Raw genomic sequence first — 17,420 nt, 5'->3', positions numbered from 1 at the left:
CATCTCCTGTGTCACTGTGCAGGGCTTCACCTCCAGGCTGCCTCTACCTGCTCACCCACAGGTGACTGCTCATCACGCTCTGCTGCATGTGCCTCCCACTTCCCCCTCCCTTCTTCCATCCTCCACTAGCTCCTGGGACCCAGTGCCAGGCAATGCGCCCCCCCGCCCCACATACATGCACAACCTCATACACCCCCCCACAGGGCAGAGCAGGCAGGGAGCAGATTTACCTCCACCACCCATTTTGCTCCCAAACTCTGCTTGCGATCTGCCCAAAGCCCCACATGGGGTTTTGGTGAGTTGGGAAGGCAACAGAGCATGCTGACTCAGCCCATGACAGCACATCAAAACTCCCTATAGTGGATACTACAGTTCTATCAATAAAATAAATATATATGCAGCATTAGCAGAGAGCAGGAGGGTCTATTTCAAAAGAATAAAAGAGGAGATTGTGATGTGGAGATGTTATACTCTCCTGCTCATTCCCTGATCAGCAGAGGCCTGTGGGAGCACAGCCATTACAAAAAAGTCCTTTCCTTTCCCTGTCCTCCCATTGCCATCAGTTTGGTAAAACCGTGGGAGGCAAACTTTAATCCTGATTGACCCCACTCTGTCGCATCCATTTCAATAAGCAATCTCCTTTAAGAGTCGTCCAAGTGTTCTGAGAGACTCTGTCAGGTAAGAATCTACTCTTGCACTACATCAGCCAACCAGAACCAATCTACCACATTACACACATGTAGAGTTTCTGACTCTTCCTACTCTAGCTCCTCTACCTACTCTTGCTGCACAAATGCCAGCATTCTTGGGAAAGCCAATGACAGCAATATTGAGTTGGACTAGACACTGTGTGTGGATGCCTGGCTCTCGACTCTCAAAACAAGTAATTACTCCCAGTTCAGTAATGGCCTGAAATCTCGCAGTGGCCAGAGGAAATGCTACAAGCACATTTGGAAGGTATACCTCAAGAAAATACATCAAGAGTTGGGAGGAGCTGGCTGCCAAATGACTCCAATGGTACCACAATCTCAACCAAACAGCAGTGTGTTTTGAGGTAAAGTGGCTTGCCCTTAAAGCACAAAAGAGAAAGCAAAGGAAGTAAAAGGACAGGAATCTTAACCTACAGCCTACTTTCCCCTGTTGAATGACCTGCAACTTTTGCAGGTGGATCTGTGGCTCAAGGATTGGACTCAAGTCACCTCGAGATCCTATGAGCTGCAGTAGAGATCATCCTGGGATCTCTACTGGGATGATGGAGGGCCACTTCCAACTTGTTTTAGCCCTGTGGAGCAGTCATACACATCTGGAACACAAGCTTCCCAAAACCAGTTAAAGTAAACCTATGATGGAAGATGGTCGTTAAGCCTCTGAGGGGGCCTTTTAACATGTGTTTTCCTGTCATAATGTGTGGACAGTCCTGCTTTAATGGCCATTAATGCATATTGACTGTGTAGCAACACCCATACCCTAACACAAGTTGGATGGCATGGCCCAGAATTAACCCTTACCTGGAATGTCATATCTTTGAGACACTAGGAGGGTATTTACCATGAATTAACAATCTTAAATGTGTAGGATGCTCACATTATAGGTGCTCTTAGTATGGTCTAAGTGCAACATGTAACTTTAGAAACTAACTGGTATGGATTGGCATAAGCTTTTGTAGGCAGCAGCCTACTTCCATCTGCCTTAAGATGTGAGGAATAGAGCTAGATATTATTATTATTATTTTAATTTTATTTATTTATTTTTTTACATTACATTATCTATTTTTACTGTTTTACCTTCTGTTACTATTCAGCATGGTCTTTTTGTGCTAGTCACCCATAACACCTACAGTGTGTTAGAGAAAAATAACGTGCAGATTCCTGTGGCTATCATTTTTGAGAACCATTTCTAATAGATATTTAAGGATGTGTACATTGAGGGATTGCCAACAATGATGATATATTAGTTGTCATGGGTAACCTTAAGGTTGTCCTGCCTTCCACGCTGCCCAGGACAGCTTTTTCTGACTGCAACCAAAGAACAACTGGCTAACATGATACAGTAGAAGCTGTGTTATCCGGCATCCATGGGGAATGGGGTGTGCCGGTTACTCAAATATGCCGGTTTTCTGAGAGACATCCTTGCCTGTTCAGGCCACCGGCCTTCCTGCCATGTGTGGTCTGCCAGGGCTTTCACTCCCTGGTGTAACTGTGCCAGGGGACAGGGAGGGAGGGCCCCACACAGGTTACTTTGCCCCGGGCTGTGGTCCAAAGTCAGTGAAGTGGGACTTGGCGAAACCAGCAGTGCCACAGCCCCGAAGGAGCAGTGCTGGCTCTGTGTAATTGCTGCTACAGAGCCGGGATAAAGCAGCAAGACTTGGTGGCAGCTGGGAGATGGGAAGAAGTGGGGGATAGGGACCTGAGAGTGCAGTGTGGAGCTTGTGGAGGAAGGAGGAGCAGGAAACAGGGCAGCATCAGGCTGCAGGGGGTGGGGGGGAAGGCAGCAGGGGGCAACCTACCTGCTTCTCTCACTGCCTGCCCCTCTCACTGCCTTGCCCACTGCCAACCTCTACCACTTCCCGCCCCCATCACCACCCACTACTTGTGCCATTACTGGCCTCCTATCTGCCCTACCACATTCCCCCTCTACTGCCTTCCACACTGCCTGCCCCATTACTGCCTCCTTCATCACCTCTCCCCCCACCAACTGTGAAGGGGGAGGGGAATTTAAGATGATCCTCCAATAATTAGATTCCATGCACAGAAAATTATAAAAAAAATATATAACATTTCCATGTGTAAAATTTAATTACCCGGGGCCGGGGGGGGGGGGTGTCTTACATTCAGGGTTGTTTTGTATTCAGGTAAATATGGTACTTTTAATTTTGTTTGTTACTTTTTTTTTTACAAGTATATTCCTCCCCTCTCTGCTAGATTTTCCAATACAGCCTCTTAATGTTTCTACCACATGTGATGTCAACATGTGCAAAATACAGAATGCTCTGGCAATGGCATCTGGTATAACTAAGAGCAAATAATTATTAACTATATATCTTTCTCTCTAACATACTCTCTTGTAACCTGCTTTCTTAAATGGAATTCTTGAAAATCATTATAGTTCATTGTTAACTGAACATGCTTTCCTTCAAGTGTGAGGTGTTATTATTTTCCCCATTCTCATTTCCCCTCCCTTCCAACTTATTTTTACAGAAACATAAAATTTAAACTAGCATTGCAACTTAAAAATCCAAATTTCCGAACAAGCAAATGTATGGTGCTATTCCATCTTTAATTCATTGTGTAACGTTTGGGAGGTCTCAGCACGGTGGACAGTGGCTTATGTTACATTCCCAACAGTTGCAAAATGTTGGTGTTAACAGGTCAAGTTACAGAATCCTAACACTGCATTTCCTTTATTTGTTAAAATCTTCAACCTTAAAGTTATTTGAACACACTTTTTTCAACACTGAGTCAGTGTGTATATCTAAATACTCCTGGAGTTGCAAACCACCCTCCCACTCAGCCCCAAAATTTTCAAATAGTGCCAAAGTCTATATTTTTTTTAACTTAAGGAAATAATTCCAGGGCTGTCGACTGATAAATTTTATTCAGGAAAATGCCATGTTCTTTAAGCAACACATTAATCTTTTCTGTGCTAAGCACAGTAAACATACAGGTTAAACTGTAAAGATTGCACACGTTTTTGCCTTCAGGAATGAGTTTGAGAAGAAATATCCTCTCTTTAGGTACCCAGGTTTTAAAATTCTCCCCCTAAAACATGCAAACAATGACAACTAATGAATTCAGCAGACAGTACACATGATGGAAACTGTTTGTAAGATATTGTTTGTAATGGGAAAAAAAGTTCATTTTTCAAATGCTGTATAGAATTGCCTGTCCAGAGTAACTGAAGGACAAACTTTCTCCCACCTTGTATATAATAGTTGTTATGATCACTCACTTCTTTTCTACTATCAAAGAACATCTTGCAAAAGGGTGTGTGTTATATGTTTAAGCATCACCCAAACAGTAGATTTTCAACTTCCTTGAAGGATATGCATTTTTGGTGACACTTCTGAGCCTATTAGCTACCATCTTGTTCATCCCAAGATATGTAATATAGCTGTCCCTGACTGATTTTTGCTGTCCACACAACAGCAGACAATGTTCACTGAATGGGGCTTATCCAACATTTTCGGTTTGCTTTTGCGCAGAAAAAGGAAGGTGGCATACGCAGGATGATACTGGTATACCTTAAGGTGCAACTCGTAGCATCCAGATTCTGCGAGAAATCGATGCTTTAAAAATTAGCAAATAACACATTAGTCATAAGTACGATTCTCATTCCCAAAATACCAGTTTCTGCTTTGAAATGACAGTAAATTTGGATTACAATATCCCCAACAGCAACTGATATTTTCAAGCATGTTGCTAAGTGAAGTATCAAATGATATTTCTCTATAATGGTACATAAAATTACCATTTGCCATAAAAAGTTCTTAAACAATGGGCAGTGCTATTTATTAGCCAGAAAATGTACCCAAGGACTTGGTTGATTGATGCACTGCCCTCAAAGGCTAAAAAACAGGCAAGGACTCTGGAGGTAAAAGTGACACTAGAATAACTACTTACCTTCAAACTTCTTGTTTTAATGTTGCTTCACCCTTCTCATAGCTTGGAGCAAGACTGTTGCGAGTCACCAAGAGAAGTTTTAACCTGACGATGAAAAAGAGTTTGATTTAAAAAACAAAAATATTAAATAGAAGTGCCTTCAGTTCTGCCAATGATTTCTCTTTCACTCTCCTCTGCATGTCTTTCTCTCTCTCCAGGGCTGCTACGTAGTGGTCTATAAATATTGGCCCTAACACTTGCTCAGTGCTTTACTTGCTCATGGCACAGGTCTGTGTTACTGTACACCATGGTATTACTCAGATGAAGTTCTCAGCTGCTCAGACAAAGCCATGGATTGGCTCTCTACCCTGCAGCACTCTGCCTGCCTGGAAATACCATTTTGCTGCCAGCTTTACAGATGCTATGGGCCGTTCCTGGAGGCCCAAATCAGGCACAGAAGGGTAATTATGAGGCTTGTCTGAAGAAATACAGCTTTCTGCAAGCAGGTGGAAAAAAGGGGAGGGGGAAGAGAGAGGAACTACCTTTGTTTTGGCCAAACAGCATAATCTCAAATCCCCTTTACAGTGCCTTATATCAAAATATTATTCAGCTAGGATCATAAAATTTAATTACCACATAATATGGATGTCAAAAAATTCTGGAAAAGAATTTGTTATAAAACTAGCTTCTTGAATTTTAAAAAAAAAGTGTTTTCATACACTTAAAGGAATGCAGATTTCATAATTGGCAGTAAAATAGCAAAAGAGCATGAAAAGTATATTTTCAGCATGACTGAAATACACACCTTGAAGGTGCCTCTGAAAATGGCTACCAGCCTTTGTCAGTTGCTTGGTACTCCAAATTCAAATATGAACAAAAATCAGCAATTCTGTTTCCTAAAGGATTTTGAGTTTCCCGGGTTCTAAACAGGCATGAAAACCATCTTTTAAAAAATTCATGCAAAAAAAGGAATTCCTGTTTTCTCCCTAACTTTAATGGGAGCTCTACATCTGGAGGAGAAAACTGCCCTCCAGCTGGGAATCTCAGTATCAAGAACCCAGATTTTTGAGATCCAGGAGTCTGGGAGCTGGGCCATCATGCCTCCTGGTTCCCTGTCAGTCAGTAGGGTGACCTCCTGTGGGGACAGTTGAGTGAACTTTCTGGAAATCTGGTTGGGAGGGGAGGGGGAAGATTTTGTGAGTCCCTTCCAATGCTGCAAGCAGAACTAAGCACTAGAAAAATGCTAAGCTGTATGCCCAAAGGTGCCAGGACCTATAAGGTTGGGGCACAGATAGGAGACTGCTACACTTTCCTAGGACATGGAAGCAGACATTGGAAAACTCACATGACGTACTTTAAGGGTACAGCAGCAAACCTGCTGTATTTGGACCTATTTCTAAACTTCCAGTACCTTTAGCAACATTATCCCTGAATTCCTACAGGCTAGCAGGATGTTTCTAACAAGGACAGTACCATTACTATACTTATGTCCCCATACCCTTGTGGTCTGGAACCATAGTAGGGTCTTCAAATTGAAATTCTACAGTATTATATGTGATAATGGATTAAAATATTCTATGGTTTCATTCTATTTTTTAACAACATAGGCATGAAAAGCAAGTCATCGTTGCTCATTTTCTGATATAGATATTAATTTTGTCCTTATAAAATTCTGTTTGAGAAACTCATTGATATCACAACATCATCTTCCTTTATTTTTTAAATGAAAATATATTTTGTTTCCATGTATAATTGTTAAGCCTTGGTGAGCTGCCAGATGCAAAGTCTTCAAACTAATTTACTCATTACAAGGTCTTCAGTGATAAAACTCCTGCACAGAACTCTCATCCTAAATGCATTTGACTGTACATGATGGTATCATTATAGCATGCAGTCAACTTTAAGCAACCACAAATAACTCCCTGGATAACCAGAAAACAAACAGAGTGGCTTAATAAAATTGAGCAAGCAATTTAACTCCGTAGCAAAGCTTGCTGTGCAGTATATGGCTGAAACCATATTCCTGAACGTCTGCAGTTTTAGCAGTATAATTTGAATTTTTAGGGAGAAACAAACATTCACACAGAGAAAGCACACAAGATATCCATATTTCTTTACCCCTGGAAATCAAAACACAATAATATTAGCCTTTAGACATTCAAAAGCTAAAACAGGCATGTAAAGAAACTTAAGAGTAAGGTACCATAAAAGCAATGAAAATAATTTCATTAGAGGCAGCTTGCCTTTTAATAATACATTTCAGTAGCATCTTCTCATACTGAAGGGTCCTAATACAGTTCAGGAACTGCAAAAATATCACCACTGAGGAGCAGTCATTACTGAGGGGCATCAGCCAAGCAAACAAAGGAAGAGCATGATGCACAAGAATGATGGAGGGGGAGGGGTTGAATAGATGAAGGAGCTTATGCAGCATTTTAACCAAGGGTACTGAGTCAGACCACTAATTCTTTTACAGTAGTACAGTGGGATCTTTAAAACCCATGTAAGAACACACAAGATCTCTCCTTCAGACAACAATTAATCAATTCCCTTTAAATCCAAAGTTCATTCAAACAACAATTACAATGGGCTTGACCAACCTAAAGTCCTTTCCTTTCCAATACAAGACTTACAAGCCCCAGCAGCAGGGCTTTCCCTAATCCCCCATTTCTATCTGGCACTCAAGTAACTGACAATCCCAGTACTTTCGGCAGAGAACTTAAATCCCACAAAGAGAGAACTCATGATTGTGCGGGCCGGGCCCTGATCCCGCCCTCGTCGCCATGTGCGGCGGTGATTCCGATCCCATTCTGGCCGCCATAGGCAAGCCGGGAGTGAACCAGGGTCGTACCGGACCCGTCTTCGGTGCACACGGGCTGGAGAGAACCGCGGGGCGGTTTAGCGCACACGAGTTAGAATTAGTTACGGAGGCATAATGATTGATTGAAAAGATTGTTTACTTACACGCAAAGATGGTATTGGTGTAGGCTGGACAGGTTTCCAGGCACAGCTCCCGCTTGAACCCTCGTTGGAGGACTCTGACAAATCGATTGCTCCCACGGAGTTTGCTAGGCTCCGCGGGTCCGGTTAAGTTGGGTTCGAAAAGTTTCCCCGGAGTTACTTAGGCTCCGCGGGTCCGAAGTTACAGGAAAGGGATATGTCTAGGATTGCGCTCGGCGACAGGGAGAGGCTAGAAGCGAAAGCTCCGTAGACTCGGTTCTATTGCCTCTATTGCCTACTTAGGGGAGGCGCGTCGGGTCCACGAGGGTCCGCAGCGCTTGGAGATCTTCACACAGAATCTCTCTCGTCCTCCCTCCTCCGACTTGGGCGGAAACTACCCAAGCCTTTTGTACGGCTAGCAAGCCAATCACTAGCCGCCACGTGTGGCTAAATTAGGAATGGGCCAATAACATGGCGCGGATCCTAATACAAATGGCGGGAACTTCTTTACAACGTGTATCACTAAGATACAAGAAAGAGATGCACACTGCAAAGAAGCTGTAATCTGGCGGGAAATCCCCCGTTGCACCAGAGTTCTCTCTAGCAGCAGGGAACTCTACCGTGCAAAGAGAGCGACAAATTGGCAGGAAATAATTTATCGGTGCCGAAGCACATACACAAACAAAAAATCACAACTTTGGGTTGCGACAATGATCACCCCTTTTGTTAAGAATATTAAGGCTTCTCTTCCTCCTTATACTAACTGAAAAGCTCACCAGCTTTAATGACTTCTCTTTTAGCATTCAAAAATCATAGACTTTGAATGGACAGAATATAAACTGCACATTATGATATCAGGAGAATGCCTCTTAGGACTACTGGAATATCTCAGAAAAATCAACAGTAGCAAGAGAATCTTGACACTGTCACAGAATGATAAGGAAAGCAAGAACATGGACAGAATCATAGAAAATTCGGGTTGGACAGGACCTCAGGAGGTCATTTAGTCCAACCCCCTGCTCAAGCAGGACCATCCCCAACTAGGTCACTCCAGCCAAGGCTCTGTCAAGCCAGGCCTTAAAAACCTCCAAGGACGTAGATTCCACCACCTCTCTAGGTAACCTGTTCTGGTGCTTCACCACTTTCCTAGTGAGAAAGTTTTTCCTAATATCCAACCTAAGCCTCCCTTGCTGCAACTTAAGACCATTGCTCCTTGTTCTGTCATCTGTCACCACTGAGAACAGTTTAGCTCCATCCTCTCTGGAACCACACTTCAGGTAGTTAAAGGCTGCTATCGAATCCCCTCCCAGTCTTCTTTTCTCCAAACTAAATAAACTCAGTTCCCTTAGCTGTTGGCTTAGAAACAGTATTTAAAGGTCTTTTGGGGGGGAATTGGCTTATAGGTATAGATATATACATTATAAATGTTCAAGATGGGTATCAGGGGTTAACTGATTTTTACAGAGCCTGCATCTCTTCACCCATTCATCCACCCCATACTTCCTTAACTTGAAAGAATGAGGTGGAAGACTGTAATAAAAGCCTTGCTAAAGTCAAGGTATATCACATCCACTGCTTTCCCCACATTCACAGAGCCAGTTATCTCATCACAGAAGACAATCAGGTTGGTCAGGCATGACTTGCCCTTGGTGAATCCATGCTGACTGTTCCTGATCACTTTCTTCTCCTTCAAATGCTTAGAAATGGATTCCTTGAGGACCTGCTCCATGATTTTTCTAGGGACTGAGGTGAGTCTGACTAGTCTGTAGTTCTCTGGATCCTCCTTCTTCCTGTTCTTAAAGATGAGCCCTATACTTTCCCTTTTCCAGTCATCTAGGACCTCCCCCGGTTGCCATGAGATTTCAAAGATAATGGCCAGAGGCTCTGAAGTCACATTGGCCAACTCCCTCTTCACCCTCGGATGGACTGCATCCAGCGCCATGGACTTGTACATGTCCAGCTTTTCTAAATAGTTGCTAACCTGTTATTTTACCACTGAGGGCTGCTTACCTTTTCCCCAGACTGTACTGCCCAGTGCAGTAGTCTGGGAGCTGACCTTGCTTGTGAAGACCGAGGTAAAAAAGGCATTGAGCCTTTTCCTCATTATCTGTCACTAGGTTGCCACCCCCATTTAATAAGGGATCTACACTTTCCCTGACCTGTCTTGTTGCTAATATACTTGTATAAACCCTTCTTGTTACCCTTCATGCCCCTTGCTAGCTGCAATTCCAATTGCAATTTGGCCTTCCTGACTTCATCCCTGCATGCCTGAACAATATTCTTATACAAGTTGTTTGCCCAAGCTTCCACTTCTTGTAAGCTTCCTTATTGTGTTTAAGTTCACTGAAGAGCCCTCTGACAAGCCAAGCTGGTCATCTGCCACATTTGCTGTTCTTCCTGCACATCCGAACGGTTTACTCCTGGGCTCCTTTCCCCCTTAGACTAGCCTCTCAGGTGATCCTGCCCATCAGCTCTCTGACAAAGTCAAAGTCTTCTTTTCTGAAGTCCAGGGTCCATACTCCACTGCTCTCCTTTCTTCCTTTTGTCAGGATTGTGAATTCAATCATCTCATGGTCACTGCTGCCCAAACTGCCATCCACTTCTACATACCTCACCAATTCTCCCCTGTTTGTGAGCAGTAGATTAAGAAAAGAGCAACCTGTAGTTAGTCTCTCCAGCACTTGCACCAGGAAGTTGTCTCCAATGCTCTCCAAAAACTTTCTGGATTGCCTGTGCACTGCTGTATTGCCCTCTCAGGAGATGTCAGGGTGACTGAAGTCCCCATGAGAACCAGGGCCTGTGATCTGGAAACTTCTGCTACTTGTCTGAAAAAAAGACTCATCTACCTCATCCTCCTGGTGTGGTAGTTTATAGCAGACCCCCACCACAAAATCACCCTTGCTGCTCTCCCCTCTGACCCTAACCCAGAGGCTCTCAACAGGTCTATCTCCAGTTTCATACTGGAGCTCTGGCAATCATACAGCTCTTTTACATACAATGAATCTCCTTTTTCTCTTCTCTCCTGCCTGTGCTTCCTGAACAGTTTGTACATATCTATGACAGTGCTCCAGTCATGCAAGCTATCCCACCAAGTCTCTGTTATTCCAATCATGTCATAGTTCCTTTACTGTGTGATGACTTCCAATTCTTCCTGCTTGTTTCCCAGGCTCCATGCATTTGTGTACAGGCACCTGAGCTCACCAGCTTATTGTCCTACTTTCTCAAGAAGAATGAAGCCTCCCTTGCTGCCTGCTCCTGCTTCCTCCAGGTCTCCCACTTCCCCATTTACCTCAGGGCTTTGTTCTCTAATCCCCTGGTGAACCTAGTTTGAAGCCCTCTTCACTAGGTTAGTGAGGCTGTTTGCGAAGATGCTTTTCCCTCTCTTCATCAGGTGAATCCTGTCTCTTCCAAGCAATCCTACTTCTTGGAACAACATCCCCCATAAAAGCCAAATCCCTGCTGGCAACACCACCCATGCAGCCATGCACTGATCTGCAGGATGCAACCGCTCTTGCCAGGGACCTTTATCTTGACTGGAAGGATTGAGAAAAACACAACCTGTGCCCCCATCCCCTGCACTCTTGCACCCAGAGCCCTGTAGTCACTTTTGATCTGCTTAGGGTCACCCTTGGCAGTACCTTGGTGCACAGATGGATGAGCAGCATGGGGTAGTATTCAGAGGGTTGGAAGCGTCTCAGTAATCCTTCCATGACATCTTGAATCCGGGCTGTAGGCAAGCAGCAGACCTCCCATGATAGCAGGTCAGGCCAGCAGATGGATCCCTCCATCCCCCATGAAAGAGTCTCTAAACACCACCACCCATCACTTTCTCTTTGTGGTCTCAAACCTCCCCACCTTGGGGATTTCTGGCCTGGCCTCGCCTCTTCTATCAATGGAATGTGCTCCATTGGAAGACTGTTAGAAGACAATGGACCCAGGGCTATGGAAGGAGCATCAACAATTTGACGCAGCCTACAAACTTCTGGATTCTTTCCTACACTGACTTCAACTTACTCAAGAAATCAATGAGAAATCCTCATGTATAAATATAAGCACTTGTGCAAGTCTTAGCAGAACTGGGAAATATACCATTTACTTGAATCTACGATGATCCTGAATTAAAGATGACCCCCAGTTATTAGATTCTATACATGGAAAATTTAAATGTGTTACGATTTTCCATGTATAGAAACTAATTATCGGGGAATCGTCTATAATTCATCCCCTCCCTACCACATGGGGGCAGGCAGTAGGAGGCAGGTGGTGTGGGGAAGTCAATCAACTTTCTACCTGCTTATGCCTGTTTCCTGCCACCTCTGCCCCCAGCCTGCCCACCAACTTCCCGTTTTACCTCCACTCTCCTTCTTGCCCCTCCCACCCAGCCTCTGCTCCCTTTCCCTCTCCCCCTCCAGCCTCTCCTCCGCCACAAGCTTCTGCTCCCCCTCTAGCTTCTCCTCCCCCCTTTACCTTTTCTCCAAACCAGAAGACTCCATCCTGATTTTATCCTGGGGCATTGAGCACAGCTTCATCCCAGCCCCCACAGCAGCTGTGTGGGCCGCTGGAGTAATGCTCAGTGCCCCAGGATGCAGCATTGGTAGGGCCTGATGGCCTGAAGCAAAGTAAGTGGAGGGAAGGAGAGGGGCAGGCAGGGAAGCAGAGGATGTGTAGGTGATGGACATGTGGGGAAGTTCAATATCTCCCCAAATCACAGAGGGTGACATGTAAGCAGGATAGCTTTGCAAATCCCCTAGTTATACATTCCTTTTCTAGCACTTGTTAGCCTCTTAAGAGATTCTAGAATGTTAAAACTGATTTTTTTTTTTACTTTTAAAAATAAAGGTCTTGAAGGTCTTGGCCTTGTTTCGATGAACAACATTGAAAATTTGTAACTGTCTAGAATTATGTAACTTTTTAAGATGGAAACATAGTGCCATAAAGGCTTCATATGGGAGAAAAGAAGCATATTATTAAGAGAAAAAATACAAGAATTTTTTTTCCAGTAGTGTTATAAAACCAGAAGACTGTATCAGACAATTAAAACTGAATTAAGCCAATGAGTCAAGATTTTGCAATAATAAAAAATTAATGTAATGAAAATATTGCAAATATTCTATATATTTTTAATATTTCATTCCTCATTCATTTCTTTTATTACATTTTTAGTATACAGGAAATCCATGCTAAAAGTTCAGGCCTTGGCGAAAATTAAATATATATTTTTTTTCCACTGGAAACAATCTTTAAAGATTCCACTTCCAGAGACAATCAAACACCCCTGAGTTAAACACCCCTACACTCTGACTCACTTGCCTTCAGAATGTACAGTCACTTTTGTTGTCTTATTCTAAGTTGAGAAAAATAGAGTGTTATTTGTCCAACTGCATTTTAAGAAGTGAAACACGACAGACCCCAACCTCCACCCAAAGATTCCCATTAAACAATAAGAATATCACCAAATGAAATCCAAATACAGAATACAAGTCTGATTCTGCAGGCATCTGAAAAGGGTTATAGAGCTTCTTGCTTTGAGCTGTCACATTAGATTAGAGAACTAGATCCTTGGCCTCAGACAAGCTGCGGGAAGGTAGCTATGAGCTACTTTTCAAGTTTCCTGGTCCTAGGACATAGACAGTTAGGCCTGTGGAATGAATTTAGAGTAGCCCTAGAGACAGGGCAATTTTACATATGCTCCAAGCACTACATTAGGAGTAGATGTATGGGTGGTGCAGCATGCATCAGCACTGAGAAAATGGTAGCGGTGCACTTTGAACTAAAGCACATCAAACTTTCTATTTTAGTTCGAAGTGGCGAAGTGTATTTTAGTTTTAGTGGCGAAGTGCACCATCGCCATTTTCTCAGTGCTATCACATGACCCGCAAGGCTGCCAATGTGTGTCAATTTATGTGCTTGAGCAGATTCCCCACGTTTGTAAATGCTCTAAGTTACACCAGCAGTGCTAGTCCCCTAGAGACAATTCTTCCCCCTCCTACGCTAGCTTGTTCATAAAAGGCCTTCAGAATGAGGGACAATCATCACAGTGTGGTTATTAAGGTTTTGGCACTACTGCAAATGTCACTCTGCACATCCTGTATGTTCTCGGATATACGTTTAGGGTAGGACCCTATAATTAGGACCTGGTTTAAATTGTGTGCTCAACTCACTAGTATTGTGGTGCAATCATGGTGGGGGCTGCCATTTTCCCACCCAGATCATGGCATCCCACCACTTCTCCTGATTGGCTGGGTTGGGGGGCGGAGTCCACGTTTTTCTTACACGTGAAGCAAGGTACAAGTAAGCATTCAGTTGTTTAAACAGGTTTCATATTACAGTTAACACACTAGCTACAATCCGTGGGTCCAGTATTCCAGATTTTAACTGTGCAGTCACTAATTTCTGGGCAAAGTCAGAATATACTGTTACCAAATGAAAATGGTAACTGAAAATGCTACCATTTGCATCCATTTTGCAACAAAATAAATGACTAAGTAAGATACAAAGCTGTAGACTATCAAATCCAGCCTGTCTTCAACTGATGACTGGGTAAGTAAATTAAGGGTGAAAATGGAGGTGGTTAAAATATAACCTACCAGTTACTTGGCACTACATGAACCACTCCTTAAAAAACAGCAAAAGCTTTGCTAAGAAAGGTGTAACTTATTTCAGAATAGAATCCATCTCAGGGTGAACTACAAGCCTGTACAATGCAGCAGGTCCTTCATCTTTTTTTTTTTTATTTGCAAAATAATTAGAACTTATTGTTAGACATCTGATTTATTGATGGTTACACCAGGGTGAAGAACTGTGCTACTATCTATCAGCCACTCATGGCCTTTGATAATGTAACCACTACTTGTAGATTTTTTTTTGAATTATCTTCCATGTAATTGTTCTTTGTATCTGTAATTTGTACAAGCCAAAATTTGTCTCCTCCCTCTCCTACCAGCATTCTCAATTTACCAAGAAAAATAAAATAAAATTAGGATAACCCATAACATCTCTTTGGAATCAGGACTTACCTGCACTAATCAGCAGCCACATTTCTTGCCTAAAACCCTACGGATGCCTGTGTAGAATTTGGTCATTGTTTGTATAAAACAAGGCTGTCCAACTGGCAGCCCCCAATGGGTTAGCATGTGGCCCATAGCCTCCCATATGGCGGACACTCCACACCCCCTCTCTCCCACTGTTGCTTCTGCCATTGCAACTGGAGTCTTCAGGTTCCCCTTCCCTCTTTCAGCTTCTCTCTCCTGCCCCTGCTTCTGGGGACAGAGCAGCACAGCGAGAGAGAGTGGGGGAGCCCATGCTGCATGTATGGTAGGGGAAGGGGTTTGGCTGCTTGTGTTATGCACAACAAAGGAAGGAATCAGGCTGCCCATGCTGCAAGTGGGCAGCGCACCTCGCTGGGAGGGGCATATTGTGCATGTGCCAGGAAGAAGCTGGCCTGCCCACGAGGCATGGCGGATGGGGTGTGGCCTGCCCACACTGTACACACAGTGGGGTGGAAAGGGTGTGCTCAGGTCTGCTCTATGCACTGGGAGAGAGCCTGGGGGAGGCTGCTCATGCACTGTGCAGACCCTAGAAATGTGGCCTGTATGGCCTGTGGCCCCCTGCAGCCCGGAAGTTGGACAGCCCTGGTATAAGATAACTGATGTTCTCTTGCATATGTGCAGCCAAGGGATAAAACTTCCATAAGCCCTTCTGCTGTTTTCCCTGATTAATACATGTTGTGCAAACTCCAGGAGAGTTCCCTTGACAGCCTCTGAAGTAAAATAAACCAAATGCTATGATATTCTCTCACGTTAGCTTGCAACAATCCAAGAAAAATAAATAAAAAGGTGCTTCCTCAGTGTTTTCATACTGTAGCAAAAATTTAGCCAAACATTTCAACCATAAAAAACATAACATCTGTCATCCAAAATTGGATGCATGTAAACAGGTAGGGAATGTGAAACTGTGGTCAGACCAAGTCCTCATAATCTTCAACATTGCCTAATCTTGTGTACATACTACATGATGAGAAGGTGCATGAGACAGCGATGAACATTTTAGGAATTACATGGGTTATTCTGGAGATCTGGGGAATTTGAAGGCAAATACAAAAACTGTCATTGCAAGGAACCAAAACAATTGGTACATGTAGTCAATTCTCCCACTCTTTCAGTAGCTTAATGCAAGATATTCAAGGTTGCAAATTATGTCTTGCATGCAAAAAGTAGTTCTGTTCATTCACCTGTGTCAAATTATTATGTTTTAATTATCCCATTTGTTGGCCAATCACCCAAGACGTTTCAGTTTAGAGAGTCCAGTAACTGGGAATAGCTATGTTTTCTCTTTCCCCCACTGGTTCAGTAGTTAAAGCATATAGCCTAGATAGGAAGAAGGTGATAATAACCCTCAGAACTGCATGAGAAATGTAAGTGGGCGTCTGTGCGAGACAGCACTGACATTAGGAGAATTAAGCTGGCCACTACGCAGTTTATGCTAGGGAGGAAGTAAGGCAAAGATTGGCAAAGAGCTGAGGTGAGAGAGTGGCTGAGTTAATTGCTGAGCAGGTGACAGGCCTACATGGGAGGAAGTTTCTAGAGGTGGGCTCAAAATGATTTGGGAGCATGGGCATCCTTGTCTGTCTCACACACAGTGAGAATGCATAGAGTGTTGCACAAAAGTAAAAGGAAAGACCAAATAACAATTAAAAAATTCTCATGATTTTGTGGGAGTTTGACCCATGATTAGTTTTTACCTTAGCGACTGGCAATCAGGGTGGATAAAAATCAACAATTAAAAAAATTTTTTTTTAAATCATATTTTTGTATTCAATCCTATTTTTTTTATTTTTTTAAGATGCTTTTTAAAAATAATAAACATATAAAGATAGCTTTAATTTAAGATATGTTAAAGCTCAAAGATATAATTATGGAATAGGAATTATAACTTCTAACTATATACTCTTTGAGACAATATATTCATGTAACCTTTTTTAGTAGTTTTATAAGTAAAACACAACAGGCCATGGACTATATTAAGGGCCCAATCTTATGGGGTCCCCAGAGACTCCTCTATAGAGTAGTAAAGATGAAAGAAAACCACTCTATCCAGTGGGACTCAGTGCTCAGTCTAGAAGATCCCATTAAGCATCTCTGTGATACTTAGCTTCAGTTTTCAATCTGTGGATTTATGCCTCCAGAGATCATACACAGACAAGGGTCTTTGGGTAGACATACCTTTTATCAGACAAACTAAGTAGTTGGAAAAATTGTTCTTTACAAGCTCTTGGGCACAAACGCCCTTCTTCAGGAATATGGAGAGTTTGTTGTCTCCAGAAATAACATCTTTGTTAACAGCAGTATATATGGAGATGAGAGATAACAGACCTGATTACCCACCCCTCAACCCTATTGTCTCTCTGCAAGTTTGTGTACACACAGCCTTATTAAGGCAATACTGAAAGTGCAAATTTTCTCTAAAAGTGCAAAGTTTCAAGAAGTTAAATGAATAAAGGATATCAAACAACAAGAACGGACTTTTTGTAAAAAAAAGGATTAAATCGAGGCTACTTGACCAGTGATTTAAATGGTGATTTAAATTGATTTGATTTAAATCAAATTCATCCAGCTAGCAATACTGGATAAACTAAACTGAAATCTGCTACAACTCACAATTTGTCTTAACCCCACAGTGGACTCAAATTTTAATGGTTTGGATCATGTTCAAAGTGCTTTTTGTTCTTGTTTTAAAATGTTTCACTTGAATTGAATAATAATATGTGCCATAATACATATTATAGCATAGCTTAAAGTCTGTGTTAACACATTTTATATACACACATATATCTACATGCACACAAACCAACATATATTGTCTGTGTTTGTTCATGCGTTAATT

The 17,420-nt window shown here is 42.7% G+C and overlaps 1 protein-coding gene across 6 annotated transcripts in view; it reads right to left on the bottom strand.

Annotated features, from left to right (window-relative positions):
• BMPR1B (bone morphogenetic protein receptor type 1B) overlaps positions 1-17,420 on the bottom strand; it is a 517,894-nt gene that overhangs the window by 234,011 nt on the left and 266,463 nt on the right. For all 6 annotated transcript variants that reach the window (XM_059722335.1, XM_014600279.3, XM_019488076.2 and 3 more), the window contains one exon: positions 4,620-4,703. The gene's annotated coding sequence lies outside the window, so the exon portion shown is untranslated. The remainder of the gene's footprint in view (positions 1-4,619; positions 4,704-17,420) is intronic.

This window comes from Alligator mississippiensis, chromosome 2 (assembly GCF_030867095.1).
Source record: "Alligator mississippiensis isolate rAllMis1 chromosome 2, rAllMis1, whole genome shotgun sequence".
Taxonomy (NCBI): domain Eukaryota; kingdom Metazoa; phylum Chordata; order Crocodylia; family Alligatoridae; genus Alligator; species Alligator mississippiensis.
Note: the sequence above shows the minus strand (reverse complement) of the source record. Positions and strands in the feature narration are given on the sequence as shown.